The sequence below is a fragment of the Carassius auratus genome, chromosome 16, assembly GCF_003368295.1.
Source record: "Carassius auratus strain Wakin chromosome 16, ASM336829v1, whole genome shotgun sequence".
Lineage (NCBI taxonomy): Eukaryota > Metazoa > Chordata > Actinopteri > Cypriniformes > Cyprinidae > Carassius > Carassius auratus.
The window spans coordinates 528,598-542,844 of NC_039258.1; positions in this window are offsets into that span (position 1 = coordinate 528,598).

The following is a 14,247-nucleotide window of genomic DNA, read 5'->3' on the forward strand; positions in this document are numbered from 1 at the left end:
CTTCAACACTACAGAGATGTGTACGCTTAAAAGTGCCTTTGTTTGAGCTTTTGTCATACCATCATGTCTGACCTCCCCTTATTTTGCTGTTTCCATGAAATGCTGCAGATGTTAGGCAGAGCATCCAATCGCACAATTTTCTGTGCAATGAAAATGGATGGCTATTTGCACCATTAGAGACAAAAAGTACCATAAAAGTAGTCCATAGGAGCCGTATGATTGCTTTATATGTGGAACAGACTGAATCTTCCAAACTCTTAAATTATTTTTCTCAGAATTTTGTCTCAGATGTTTCTTTTAAAACCCTTTTGAAGAAATTAAAACAGAAACACAATTGGCAGTACAGATGAGATAGCTAGGAAGATTTGAGATATAAAAGCATTACTTGATAAAATGTTAAAATGCTTAGGCCATATGCAATTGCAAAGCAGTGTAAATTGCTTTGATTAAAAGCATCTGTCAAATGCAATACTGTTTGTATTGAGATCAATGATCAGATCAGACTTTGGTAACTTGAGAAGAGCACAGTTTGAGACATCGTTGAGGTGTCTTCTGTTTTTACAATTGCAATGTGTAATAAATGTACAGCATTTACAAATCATCTTTTACTGTGTACACTTGTAAACTTTTGCATAATTTGTCATTTGTCAAAACGTGTTGCATTTACATCTTCAAAACTTTTTTTTAAAGATCACACTGTGAACATTTACAACATTTGTAACAAAACTTTGAAAATTAAACTTTTACAGTGCATAACACAAAAATGTACAAAATGTGTAATGTTTAAATTTACAACTTTGAAAAATTATTTTAATTATTTTTTTTTATTTGTTACTTGCATTTTTTCAGCAACTGTTTGTGAAACTTACTTGCAGTTTCCAAGTGTTTTTTTATGCACCTGAAGCTCTGGAGTAAAATCTATTTAATCACATTGCTGTCTTGAAGAAACGATTAGGATTAATGAGATCTCATTTGCAATTAATCAACCAGGAGGGTCATGCTAGTTAATAGTTTTACCAGCAAACCTTGATGATACCTGTCAACCAGCTCCACCACCAAAAGCCATTCTGTTCTTTCATGCTAATTCATAGCAGAAAGAAGTAAGGATGTGTTTTAAATGTGATTACCCTTTATAAATCCACTGCAGGAGGATCAGTATCTGCCGTCTCTCACAGTTCAGATGTACACGTTCACGCTCTGAAGCTCCAGTGCTCAGGTATGTTCTCCAGGTTAATGGTCCTTGTCTCGATTCCTCCCAGCATCCCTCTCTCCTGCGGCACTGCTCCGATCACATGACCTCTGACACACTGGTCCGAGTCCTGCCTCTCACAAATACAATCATCCTGCTGGACGGATCTGTTTCTCGCCTCCAGACTGAGATTCAAAAGAAATGATGAAAAGGTTTTACACTGATATTTCTGTTCTAAAGTCCACTGAGATGTAATGCATATACACGTACAGAGGGCTGCCTTTTAAGTGGTATGCATCATCATAAGTGACTGATGATGAACGTCCGGTTCAACAGATTTCAGTGTATGCATGTTTTCATGTATGTACTTTTTGTCTTAAATTCAATGCATTTTTGAGCTCATCACAAATGCATTAAATGGCTTCTGTTTTTCTTATATGCACACATGCATATATAATGGGAGGTCTAATTTCTGAGTATATATATATATATATATATATATATATATATATATATATATATATATAATTTAAAACAAATATTTTTTAATTATAAAATATTCTATATTATTTTAACATTCTTTTATACATACGTTTACTGTACTATGTATGTGTGTGTGTATAAATTCACCATCTTTTTTGTCATGTATTGCATGCATATAATAATAAATAAAATATTATGATTTTGCATTTGTTGCATGTTTGTTAATACATGATATCTAAAATTATAATTTAACATTATAACGTGCTTTTACATATATGTAATTTTATATATCATGTTTAAATCATCACGAAGCTGGAAACTTGTTATATTAGATGGATGTTATATTAGAAATATATATATTGTATTATATATACTTTATAGGCTTCACTAGGTTTTATACCTAGGCTTATTCCTTATGTCTGTGTTCATTTTCTTCTGTTTTTGAAATCCCAAACATTTTATCCTCTCTCAATCATATTCCACATCCTCCATTATTTATCCCATTACCATCATCCCTTCTTTATTTCCTTTCTCCTCTCTGCATTTCTCTCCATTTCTCCCTCACTCTTGCTCAGATCCATAATGTGCATTATTGTTGCAGCGTTCAATGTATTGCCAACACACTTCTCATGGTTCAGACGTGGCACTGCATTCAATTCTATATAGATTCTGTCATGCAGAAACATTACAGGACATAAATATTTATTCTCCTGCCCTACATCACTGCTGCCTCAGACTCCATCTGTTCCACACACTTTCTAATTCCTCCCAGATCCTCTCCCTATCTCACCCTCGCTTTATTTTTTGTTTGCTTTTATTTTTCTGAGCTCATATTTTACATCTTCTCTGGCTGTGTATCTCTGGGCTGGGTTGCCACAGGGAGAAAAGGACAGAAAAAGCACTTCTGAGCGATTGATCCATGAAAATCAAAGAGCAAAATCACCTCCAATGAAAAAAGAACTCACTTTACCATATGCTGGACAACAACAGGCAAAGAGCAGTGCTTTTTAGCTGCCATGGACGGCATATTTAGAATAAAAAAGGCAGAATAAAGAGAGAGATAAAACACATGCAGCAAACACAAAAAACCCTGCCTAGGCTTATGTGTTTTCACAGGATTTGTCACACTTTCTTTGATTGCTTCTTTTATGCCAGATGATAATTCTCTATTTGTGGGATGGTTTTTCATTATTTGCTCTCTGGGAAACATTTATTGCATTTTCGTCTGCAGACAGCGGACATGACATGCAGCATGAAGTATAAACGAAACACAAAAAACAAACATCAAACTTTGGAAACCCTTGATAAATTTCAGCAGTGAGGGTTTAGCTCATGAATATTAATTTGGCTAGATAACCTTGATGGGCATTCATGTAACCTAATTAATATTCATAAGTCAAGCTTTTGTCATATTTACACAGGATTTATTTTCTTTATTTCAGATTGTTTTTTTTTTTCAAATGGTATAATATTATAGCTTTATACTTGCTTTGTCAACATGTCCAATACATTTTTTAATAAAACGTGTTTTATTTTAAATAAAAATATATACTTTATTATTTTACCATATAAGCATAAAAAAACATATATTATGTTAATATATTTTATATAATTTCAGAAAATGTCAGAAAAATATTTTTTATAAAAATGTAAGAAAATTATGTTGATATTAACAAATTAAAAAGTTGTTTTGTCTTTTTGATTTCTGTTTAATATATTAACATTGAAACGGCTGATGTCTTACACTGCATCCAGGTCAATAAGTCATTCTTATGAATTTTTTCTTGTGTTGAATTAACGTACAAGCCAACTTGGCAGTGAGATTCGATATCAAACAAGCTTTATGTTTAAATAAATGTTTGTTTGTTTTTTGGCAAAACCCTTTTCTTTGTTCCTGACTTTATCCGTACAAATATTGAGCTTGAGAGCAAGTCTGTGTGGTTCATTTCTGAGAAGTCAAATGTCAACAAGTCATGTAAACAACAGTTCACTTAAACGTGTGTCATATTTTACAAACTTTATATTTACAATTTCTAATATGGGCAATATGGCAAAAAATATCATGATTTTTCAGGATCATAATTCATGATCTTATTACAATTCTTAATTCATAATCATTTTATTTAGTTTTTGTAGTTTTGCAAGTTACTGAGCAGTTTTAGTAGGCCCTAATGTTTATATAAGTAAAAAGTTCTCATGATCATGACACAGTCAGAAAAAAAGAAACAAATGAGAAGCAATAGAACAAATAAATACAAGAAAACAAAGATACAAATACAAACTGCGTTTAATTTTAAAATACTACAAGTAGGCCTATTGAATAAAGTAATCAAATATAAAATACAGCGCTGACTGAAATATACATATATTTTTATTAAAGCTAAAATTATCTGGTGTAGAGCAGTGAGTGATTTTCTCTTTTTCCTTTATTTGTTGATTAATCGACTGCTGTCACTTTAAGTCCGAATACACATTTTCAATATAATGCCCACATACGACTTCACATCTTCCAAATGTTTTCTTTCACTTAAAAAATAACAGACTGTATTTACGTGAAAACTCGCCAACACAGGCATTTCGACATATTTTTGTTTGTATTTGATAGTTTAGGCGTGCACACAAAAACCTGCATGTCAGTATGTCCTTCATATATATTGTTCAACTGGTCAAGGTTGCGATAGGACTTAATAATAAATACATAACGCAATCATTTTAGAGTGCATAATTAGTACAGTAATCTAATTACACGGATAAAAGATGTAATTAGTAGCTAGTAATTAATTACTCTTTTAGAGTAACTTACTGGTAGTATAGATGCATGCATATTTATCGTTGCACATTTTGTATGATCTGTTCTACTAAACACTGCCAAATTTCCTCTCACTTTTTCTAGTGCAGCAATTTTGTAGGTCGCTGAATACATGCACAGATCATACGTCTTATTCCTTCTGCGTGCAGGTGCAAAGGTTCACCCGTTTGAAATATGATCAGGCCTCCGAACTATAGCAAATTACGGGATGTGTTGCTGTTTGATAGGAATATTTCCCTCATTGCATCTCTTCCCAAAGGAGTTCAGCTCAGCCTCCAGACTCTGTGCACAAACCAAATCAGTGTACGCCAACGTCAAGTGTGCCAACCCTCCCTCTGCCTGATGTTTTCCACGCACAACGTGACATAATGCTGATTATGTAAATGGCAGCACGGACCACGAGGCACTTGCGTCATTCTAGGAGTAAATAATTTTAAAAATGTTTCAATGTGATAGGCCTGTAATTTATGAGGGCGAAAAGCTCGGTAGAAAATGGATGATTGTGTACATGTGTATGTGCACGAAAGAGCTCATTTACATTGGCATAGCATCACGAGCGTGCAGCAGTATGTCGGTCGCTCATTTGTGAACGCTGCTGTTTAAATAATGTTTGTAGTGTGCATATGATTAAATCTTCATGCAAATGTTACTGTCTCATCATTGGCGCTGGCTTGTAAAGGCAACGACAGCTTCATCTGCATCTCACCTGCTCTGTGTACCGGATTAGCGCCTTCAGCCAGGGGCGTCTGCACGCCTTTGGTAATTAAAGTGTTTGATCTGCCTCCCTCCTGCAGAGACGAGCATCACAACACATCACAGCGCTGCAGGACTGATCAATGACTGAGCGGAGAGAACGGACCACAAACTGACACGAGCGAGATTGAAGATAGTGAAAAAACACAAGAAGAGAGATGAGGTCAAAGGTCAAGGCTTGGCTGGAGAGCATGACCCTATTAGACCCGACTGGTAGATGCTGTAAATACAAAGTCTGGTAGCTTAAAGGGGACATCAGATGTCAATTTTCCAAAGGTTGGCATGATTCTATAAGGTCTTAATGAAAAGTCTTTAACATACTTTGGGTAAAATTTCTCAATTGTAGTTTAAAACAACACCCTTCATACCCTGTCAAAAACAGCTCTACTTACTGCAAGCCGTCTTGGTGTATGTCCCTTTAAATGCTAATGAGCTCTGCTAAACCCCGCCCCTCTCTTCCTTGAGGTGACGAACAGTTCTCTGAGAGACTGTAAATTTTAGCCGCATTCCTCTTGGAACTTGCTAACTAACGCATTATTAGGAAAGGTAAAAGAGCAACAACATTGTACTCACTTCTTCTGTTGGTGAAGCTGGATCATGAATTATTTGTGCAAACATAGATGCTTTTAGGTAGATCGGGAGGCACATTCACTTCAAAAACAAATGAAATTCTCTGCATCTTCAGCGGCTCAGATATCAGGAGTAAATAACGACTGCTATGTTCATTATTATATCTTATGGAATAATATTCCGGACATTATTCAAAAGGAATTGCACATTTTATTTGCAATTGCGTTTTCAGTTTGTGGACGCATAAAATGTGACATAATCCAAACGCAAATGCAAATCGCGCATTACCGTTTGCATTTTCATTTAAGCGAACGCACAGTGTCTGCCAAATTTAAAATGGAAATGCAAAGTCCGTTTGCAATTGTGTTTCCCATTTCTTACAAGCTGTGAGTCTGTCATATTTAAATAGCAATATTAATTGCCAAAACTCAAATGGAATCGCAATTCCTTTTGCATTTGAATTTCCAACGTCTACACGGAAACCTGTCAATCAAGTGACAGGGGTGGGGCCATTTTATTGGGCGTGTTTGCATTGGGAAGTGACGTCACTCACAGTCGACGGTAAAAAATGAGGCAATTTATATAATTATTAGTTTCATTTGTAATGACTGTATATATACACATTTCCCTGAACTAAGTACATTTCTGCTGCTATTATTATGTTTAAATGAAAAATGAAAGGAGGCAGCTGGTATTTCATATCCTTTTTTGTTTTATTATAAATATACAGTGAGGAAAATTGCAGTAGTTTTTTTTTTTTTTGTAAAAAACAAATAATAATAATAATAATAATAATAATAATAACTTACACCCTAGCTAAAATTAAAGTAAAAACAGAAAATATATAAATTAAATCTTATTCAAAATATTCGCAAAAACTATAATAGTATATCAATTTTTTTTTTTTCTCCAAAAATAATGACTTTGAACGATCTTCCTGTTTTCAGAAAATACTGACATACATGCTTCATTCGTAATTACATTAACTGGAATATTATGCATTTAATTAAATCATTATTTATTTTTATTTGACAGTCCTAGGAAAGGCCTAGACTTCAAAATATCAGACTAGACTGATTGAAAGCAGCAACAAATAGCACAACCAATCTAAGCTTAGACTAGCTGTGCTGCATTTAACCAGCAAGGATGATACAACAGCAACAGCAAGTGTTGTCTATTTATTATCTGTTCTTTCTCTCTCATCATGTTCAATTCAGACTGCAAGCTCACAGCTCAGATAAAAACATTTATTGTATCCCTTGCTATAGAATCCCTAGATTCAGCGCTAAGGCAAACACTGCCATTATAGTCCCAGTATTTTAGTGCAGAGTCCTGTCCATGACGGCAAAAGACTGCACATCACTGGTACCACCTTGTACTATTCTTAAAAATATTTCATCGGTTCTGCTGGAGGCTTTCTGCAGGCTGTTTATATGCAGCATCAAAGACAATCAGGTCAAACCCTGGCGAAATTAGCCATCCAAGATTCAATGAAGTGTCGTCTTTGCACATTTCCTCAGGATTCAGGTTCGGATGGCTGACCTTGTGTGGCAGCGGATCAGAGACAGACATCTAGGTGTAGAGGCTCCATCCATCTTTCAAGCAGCTGCCAGCTTCTCTAAACAGACCGGGGAAACGATCCCTCACCGGGGAGCCTTCCCAGAGCGCTCGGCCCGCGTGGCGTAATCGCTCAAATTACCTGAGATCCCTGGACCATAGCTGGACCTTATACTGAGGGTAAATAGACCTCCTGCAGCGAGGGATGGGAATCTAAATGGCTCCGGTTCTGAACGATTTGGTGCTTTTAGTCGATTTGAAGAAGTATGTTTGCGTGATAGACTGCTTTCACAATCCTCAGAACTCAAATTATAAGAATTATCTGTGATGCTAAAACATTTCATTTAAATCTGAAGCTGGTTATGTCCCATTAAGAATAAGTACTTTTAGTCAGTTATCATTTAGAGGAACCCATGATGGGAATACTAGACTCAAAAACAGAAGTAAAAGTTGTTAAAATCATCGTGTTTTCTCAAAAGAATTAAACATTTGGTGACCAAATAAAATTTGAGAATATTTATAGAGATATTATTTATAGTAATAGAGGTTATCATTTATTGAGAGTTCTTTTTTTATTATAATAAATGGTTTTTATTTTATTTTCTTTTTAATCACATTTAAATTTGGTACAACTCTTTCATTGTGGTCTTTAAAATTATTATTTCTGAAACATTATGAAATATTTACATTTTCACTAATTAAAAAAAAATCAAGTCTTTTCTTTTTTATTTATTTATTTTAAAAAAATACTTTTTTGTTTCAGCAAGGCTGCATTAAATTGATAAAAAGTGTCAGTAAAGGCATTTATAATGTTCAATTCAAATAAAGACCTTCTATAAATCAAAACAGGGTTTCCACAAAAACATTTTAGCACTGATAATAATCAGAAATGTTTCTTGAGCAGCAAATCAGCATATTAGAATGATTTCTGAAGATCATGTGACACTGAAGACTGAAATAAAGATGCTGAAAATACAGCTGCGCATCACAGGAATAAATTAAATATATTCAAACAGGAAGCAGTTATTTTAAATTTTAATAATATTTCACAATATTACTGTTTTTTTTTAATCAAATAAGTCAACAGTTCAATAGAGAGTTCAATATATATAAATGGAACTTTTAAGTGAAAGTTTGAATTTAAACAGTAAGAAAACATTTTTATATCACAGAAATCTTAAAGATACTTGATAACAGTAAACAAGTGTGTTCTAATCGCCATGGCGAGAGTTCTGATGCGGAATTTCATTGCAGAATTCCGTCCACGTTAGTGAAAAAATGCAGATATTCCAAAACCATTACCAGAACTGTCCATCATGCAAATCACTCCAGCATTTCTTTAAATGAATCCAGTCCTCGATTCCCATCCCGAGCCGCATTTACACATCATCTGACACACTCACATTACGAGACATCAGTGGTTTTATTTACCTCATTCCCTCAATCCTTTTTATTCATTCGGCTGTTATTCCATTTAAGCACTCGGCACGCTGTTATCAGTTTCTGGATAAGATCCATTTCTTTCTCCAGCCTGCTTCCTGTTTGAAGCCCTCATCTGTGGCCTATTGAATGTCTCGTTCTGCGTGTTCCACTAATTTCCTCATCGTTTTTATTCACCAGTATTTGTTTCTTCCTCCATCTTCGTTACACACACCTCTCAGGGAAAAAAATTAAACGGTAAGACATAGCACTCTGAAGCTGTTTGGTCCGATGTGGTAATCAGTTTGCAAATCATTGCAGTGTGAGAGGAAAGTGCTAGCGAGCTGTTTGGATCACTCTGCTTTAATCTAAGAGACGTCTGGGCCGTGGAACGTGCCGTAAGAGTGGATTTGGGGTGCTCTAAATGCCATAGAGAGAGAGAGAGAGAGATATTTTTCTATGAAAATGAAGCACCTCATAAAACCTCCCTGAGTCTGAATGATAACAGAATACAAAACACACGCAAAGCTTGCCTTTATGATGACTGCAGTGTTGTGAGCTGCATTGTGTGGAAGAAGAGGATCACAGAGCGAACGGTGGAAGATACACGAGGAACAGGCTCTTCAACACAAGTGGAGGCAGGGAAACAGCTTTCTGGACAATTGATGGCTTTGGGTAATACACTGCTTTCTGTCTGAGAACCAGCAGTTGTTTTAACAAGCAGAAAATGTGCTAATAATATTTTTTATTAATATTGGAATCCATATGGCTCAAATGAATGTCAACAGAGACATAAAAAGCAGACAAAGGATTCTAAAAGGGCTGTATATATTTTTTGGACTACTTTTATTATACTTATTGTACTCTTTTTCCTTACAGGAAAAAAATAAATAAATCATAATTCTTTAAGTAATGTCCTACATCTAGCTGATCACTCTCAAGGCAAATTTTTTTTTTATATTCTAGTAAATATTTTAGTGACAAGAATCTGTTTGGTTCTCTTTATAAAGTTAATGTCAATAAATAAATAAACAACAGACAAAATAAAATGTGGTAACTGTCAACATCCAAGTAAATTGAGAAAAACAAAATCTAAAAATAAATCTTGGTATGAAAAATTTAAATTGTGCATTGTCAAACTGACAGTCACATTTTTTAATCTAATAACATTTATATTTATAAAAATATTATTTTATAGATTTTACTGAGATTGTATTATTATTATTTTTTTTAATTGTGGTTTAAAAAAAATCCATACTTTAACTTTTAAATTGTTAATATAATATTAAATAAAATATTGGGAATTTTTTTTGACATTATTATATTACTATTTGATGATAGTTTATGTACTTTTGTGTACGTTTTTTTATGATGTGAACAAATAATATTTTAGAGACCGACATGACTTAAATTTTGGTCATAAAAATCTATCTCACTACTTTAAAAGTCTTTAATATAATATAATATAATATAATATAATATAATATAATATAATATAATATAATATAATATAATATAATATTTTAGTTAATATGAAAGATTACAAATATATTGTAAGACTAATATAATATAATAATGTAATCAACAGCAAATTGTTTTGGAACGACCTGAGGGTGAGTAAATAATGACAGATTTCTCATTTTTGCTGAAGTATTCCTTTAAGTAATGTCACACATTTTGCAAATCCCTCTCAAGGCCAGAACTGTTGACTACCCTAGCGGTCTTGAAGACTGCATGGTCTGGGTCTGATCCAGACGGTGGTCCATCTGCATTTGGCACCGTGCGCTGGACTGAGCACAGACGGATGGGAAACTCTTTGGAGGGAGCGGAGAGACCCCGCATCTGTGACAGCGTCCACGTGTGTGAATGCAGATGGTGGAGGACGTGGAGATGGCAGCTGCAGTCAGCGAGCAGCACTGGGATGATGAAGTGGGGGCTGCTTGCTCACCTATAAAAAGCGCAGTCCTCGTGGGAGCTGAGTCAGCGCGCGGTATGGCGCTCAGCAGAGCCGCATGCGTAATTCCACCACAGATCCATTTGTTTAGGTGTCTCTGCACCCCTGCATGGAAATAACTCAAAGAAGCTCCGGTGGGGTATGGATGCACAAAAAAAGACATTGGAACGGATGGCTAGCGCTCATCCCAGGCCCACTCAGCAAACTTACATTGTGAGGCATCCAAGTCTGAATTGAGGATGCCTAAACATTCAGCTCAGTTCCTGAATTTGATTTGAGGTAGCCAACAGCATGCAGAATTGGATTTCAAATGTATGCATCTAATAGTGAAATGGACTGTGATTTGATTCGAATTGCCTGAAGTGCTTTTTAAACATATATATAGTGCACTTTTATAATTAACTAATTGTTTTGTTTGGTTATTTATTTATTTTACTAATTAATTAATTATATAGCAATTCATTCAAATTGCATGAAGTGCTGTTTTTAAACACACACACACACACACACACATACACACAGTTATATATTTATAACTTTTGCTGTAGTGTGTGTCAGTAGGAAATAAAAAATGAAATAGATTTATTCTCAGATTATGATCCCAAATTTTTTTTTTACATTGTATTACATTTGTAATCTAATATGTGCAGCCTCTCACGTTATATAAAATAATACATTATAAATATTTAATCTAATATGCGTGATTTCTTTCAAGACACTAGTTATTCCTGTGTGTGTTCATAAATATTTATATATATATATATATATATATATATATATATATATATATATATATATATATATTAAAACAACAAAAAATATGTTATTTAGCATTTAATTAATTTCTTATATTTTATATTTAATTTAATTTTTCTTAATAATTTAATTTAACCCCCTCCCCCCCTTTATAGACCATTGTGAAAGAACAATGCTGTAATTTATTGCACAACTAATGTAAAAAGTAAAGCAAGAATTATTTATGCTTTGTGTTGGACAAATGAAATTCCAGAGTTGCGTGACTTGAATTTCATTGCAATGCAATTTAATAACATCCTCTTCCTGCCATTTCCATTCAAATTGCAATTGGACATCCTGTGGGACGTGACCGATTCAATTCATTCCCAGACTCACGAATCAAAAGGTAATCAATTCTTAAATGGTGAATTTCACCCAACCCTGCAGCAAACACACGTCTTGGCTTTAATGCAACCCTGGAATGGCCCTCGGCGCGCTGACTCATCGTGTTTGTCACAGTGAAGGAGTGATCAGAAGACGGCCCAGATCACCTTGCACGAGTTCCTCGGAGACGCAGGAGATGACACTGCTTTGAAGATGTGTGCAGATGCTCTCTAAACCTCTGAGGAATCAGATGAGGATTGCGTAAAGCAGTACGGGAAGCAGTTTACAAATGATCACGCAGAATGTAGCCAATACAAAAGCGCAGACAGACACTGTAATTAGGACAGCTCCCCTGGCATTATAGAGGTGCATGTGTGTTACTCCTTTGTTTGATTTCGCACTGTACGAGTCAAAATCACATGCACTGTGTTTGCATGCCCAGATTTAGGTTGACCTGCATTCTAGTCAAGTGATTCTGAATGTTTAGTTTATATGGACTCTAAACTAAGAGGTCGAGGTTACTTGGACTATTCTGCCATCAAAGTGCATGTTTGTCAATGTATGTACACTGCAGACCCACAGATGGCACTAGGAACATGGGGGACATGACCCCCTCCAGTTTGATAGTGGCCCAATCAGTCCCCCTGTCTCTAGAAAGGTGACATTGGTAAACAGAGGATTGATCAGAGTTTCTGCTATGTATATTAGCCACAGTAGTGGCGACCTGGCCCTCCGCTCCTTAAAGGTGCACTAAGCGATTTTTGAAAAACAGTAGCCAATTAGCGGTAAGGGGGCGTGTCTTTTCATGATAGAAATAAGAAAGCGCTCAGTTTGAGTGCACAGGATGCATATTAGCAGATCTATAGATAGAGAGACATGGCAGATTAAAAAAAGGAAAATATCAGAGAAACAAAACATTTAAAAAGAAGGGTCACAATCAGGGAAGAGGTAGGACCCGCGTTAATATCGGATCAGATTTCAAAAGCCCAACGCGCTGCAACTTCACAAAACACATGCAAATAGAAAAGCACCAGCAAATTAAAAAAACATCTTCATTCGTTTGAGAACACAAGCGTTGCAAATATTTGCAACACAACTAAATACAAAAACAAGATGCAAAAACAGAAATGTGCTGCAGATACTCACAACACAAACAAAAAAATGACCCCAACGAACGAAAAATAACCCGGTTTTTTTTTTTTTTTTTTTTTTGCCTTTTGATGACCATTTGTATAACAATAGTTGTACAAATACCATGGTTAAACTCTATGATTAGAGTAGTAAATTCATGGTTAATTTGTGCATAACCATTTTTTTGTCTCTTTTATATATATATATATATATATATGTATTTATTAATTAATTAATTTCAACAGTAAAACCATAGGCTATGGTTAGTTTTTGTAAGGTAAGTTGTACAAGTAAGTTATAGCCAGCTTCAACCCGGTAATAACCTTTCACAGTTACAGTAATTGTGTGTTTTGTCAGCTTATTTAGGCTTATAATATACACACACACACACACCAAAGCTAAGGAATCATATGATCAGGATGTTAAAATAAACAAAAATCATTTCAGAGCAAACATTGATAAATGTGTCCCGGCCAATTTCGTCACTTCGCAGTTCCCTTAAATATTTCTGATGTAGTCTGCCGTGCATTTCATTATTTGTTTAATTGTGAGTATTTGCATTCTGTTTTTGCAGCTCGTTTCCTTTGCTTGTGTTGTGAGCATTTGCAGCACGTGTTGGCAAAATGATGTTTTCTTAATTTGCAGGTGTGCGTTTTTTTTTTTTTTTTTGATTTTTTGGAGCACTTTGAGCTCTCTCGGCCACCGTAGCATGTCCTGTTGAGGTATAGGCGTGTTTGTTTTGGTGCTTACAAACATCAACATCATTTGGCAAAAATCACTTAGTGCACCTTTAATTATTGCTGCCACTGCGCTTCAGAATCAGGTTGGGGGACACGGAGGCTACAATACAATAATACAATAATAATCTACCGGTCACTATTACTTTGACCCACGTCCTCACTACACGCTGTTCTGTTGTCAAGGAACACACATGGCCTTGTTCCTGCCACCAATGTTTAGGTTCTTTCTCTGTGTGTGTGTGTGTGTGTGTGTGTACGTGCTACGACTCCTGACCCCGGGGTCCTCTGAGGAGCTGTTAGCTGCCTCTATTGTGTCTGCAGTGGTAGCCATAGTGATTATGTATTATAATATCGACTGAACTGGTGATTTTTCTGGACTGAAAATAAATTGGACTACTGACAGCTCGGTCCCCCCCAGTTAAAAAAATCCCATTTGGGCCCCTGTGGGTATTTTGATATTTTGATCTGGCAAGTAATATAAAAACTGCAAATATTTTGTTATATTATAGTAGATTTGTAACCA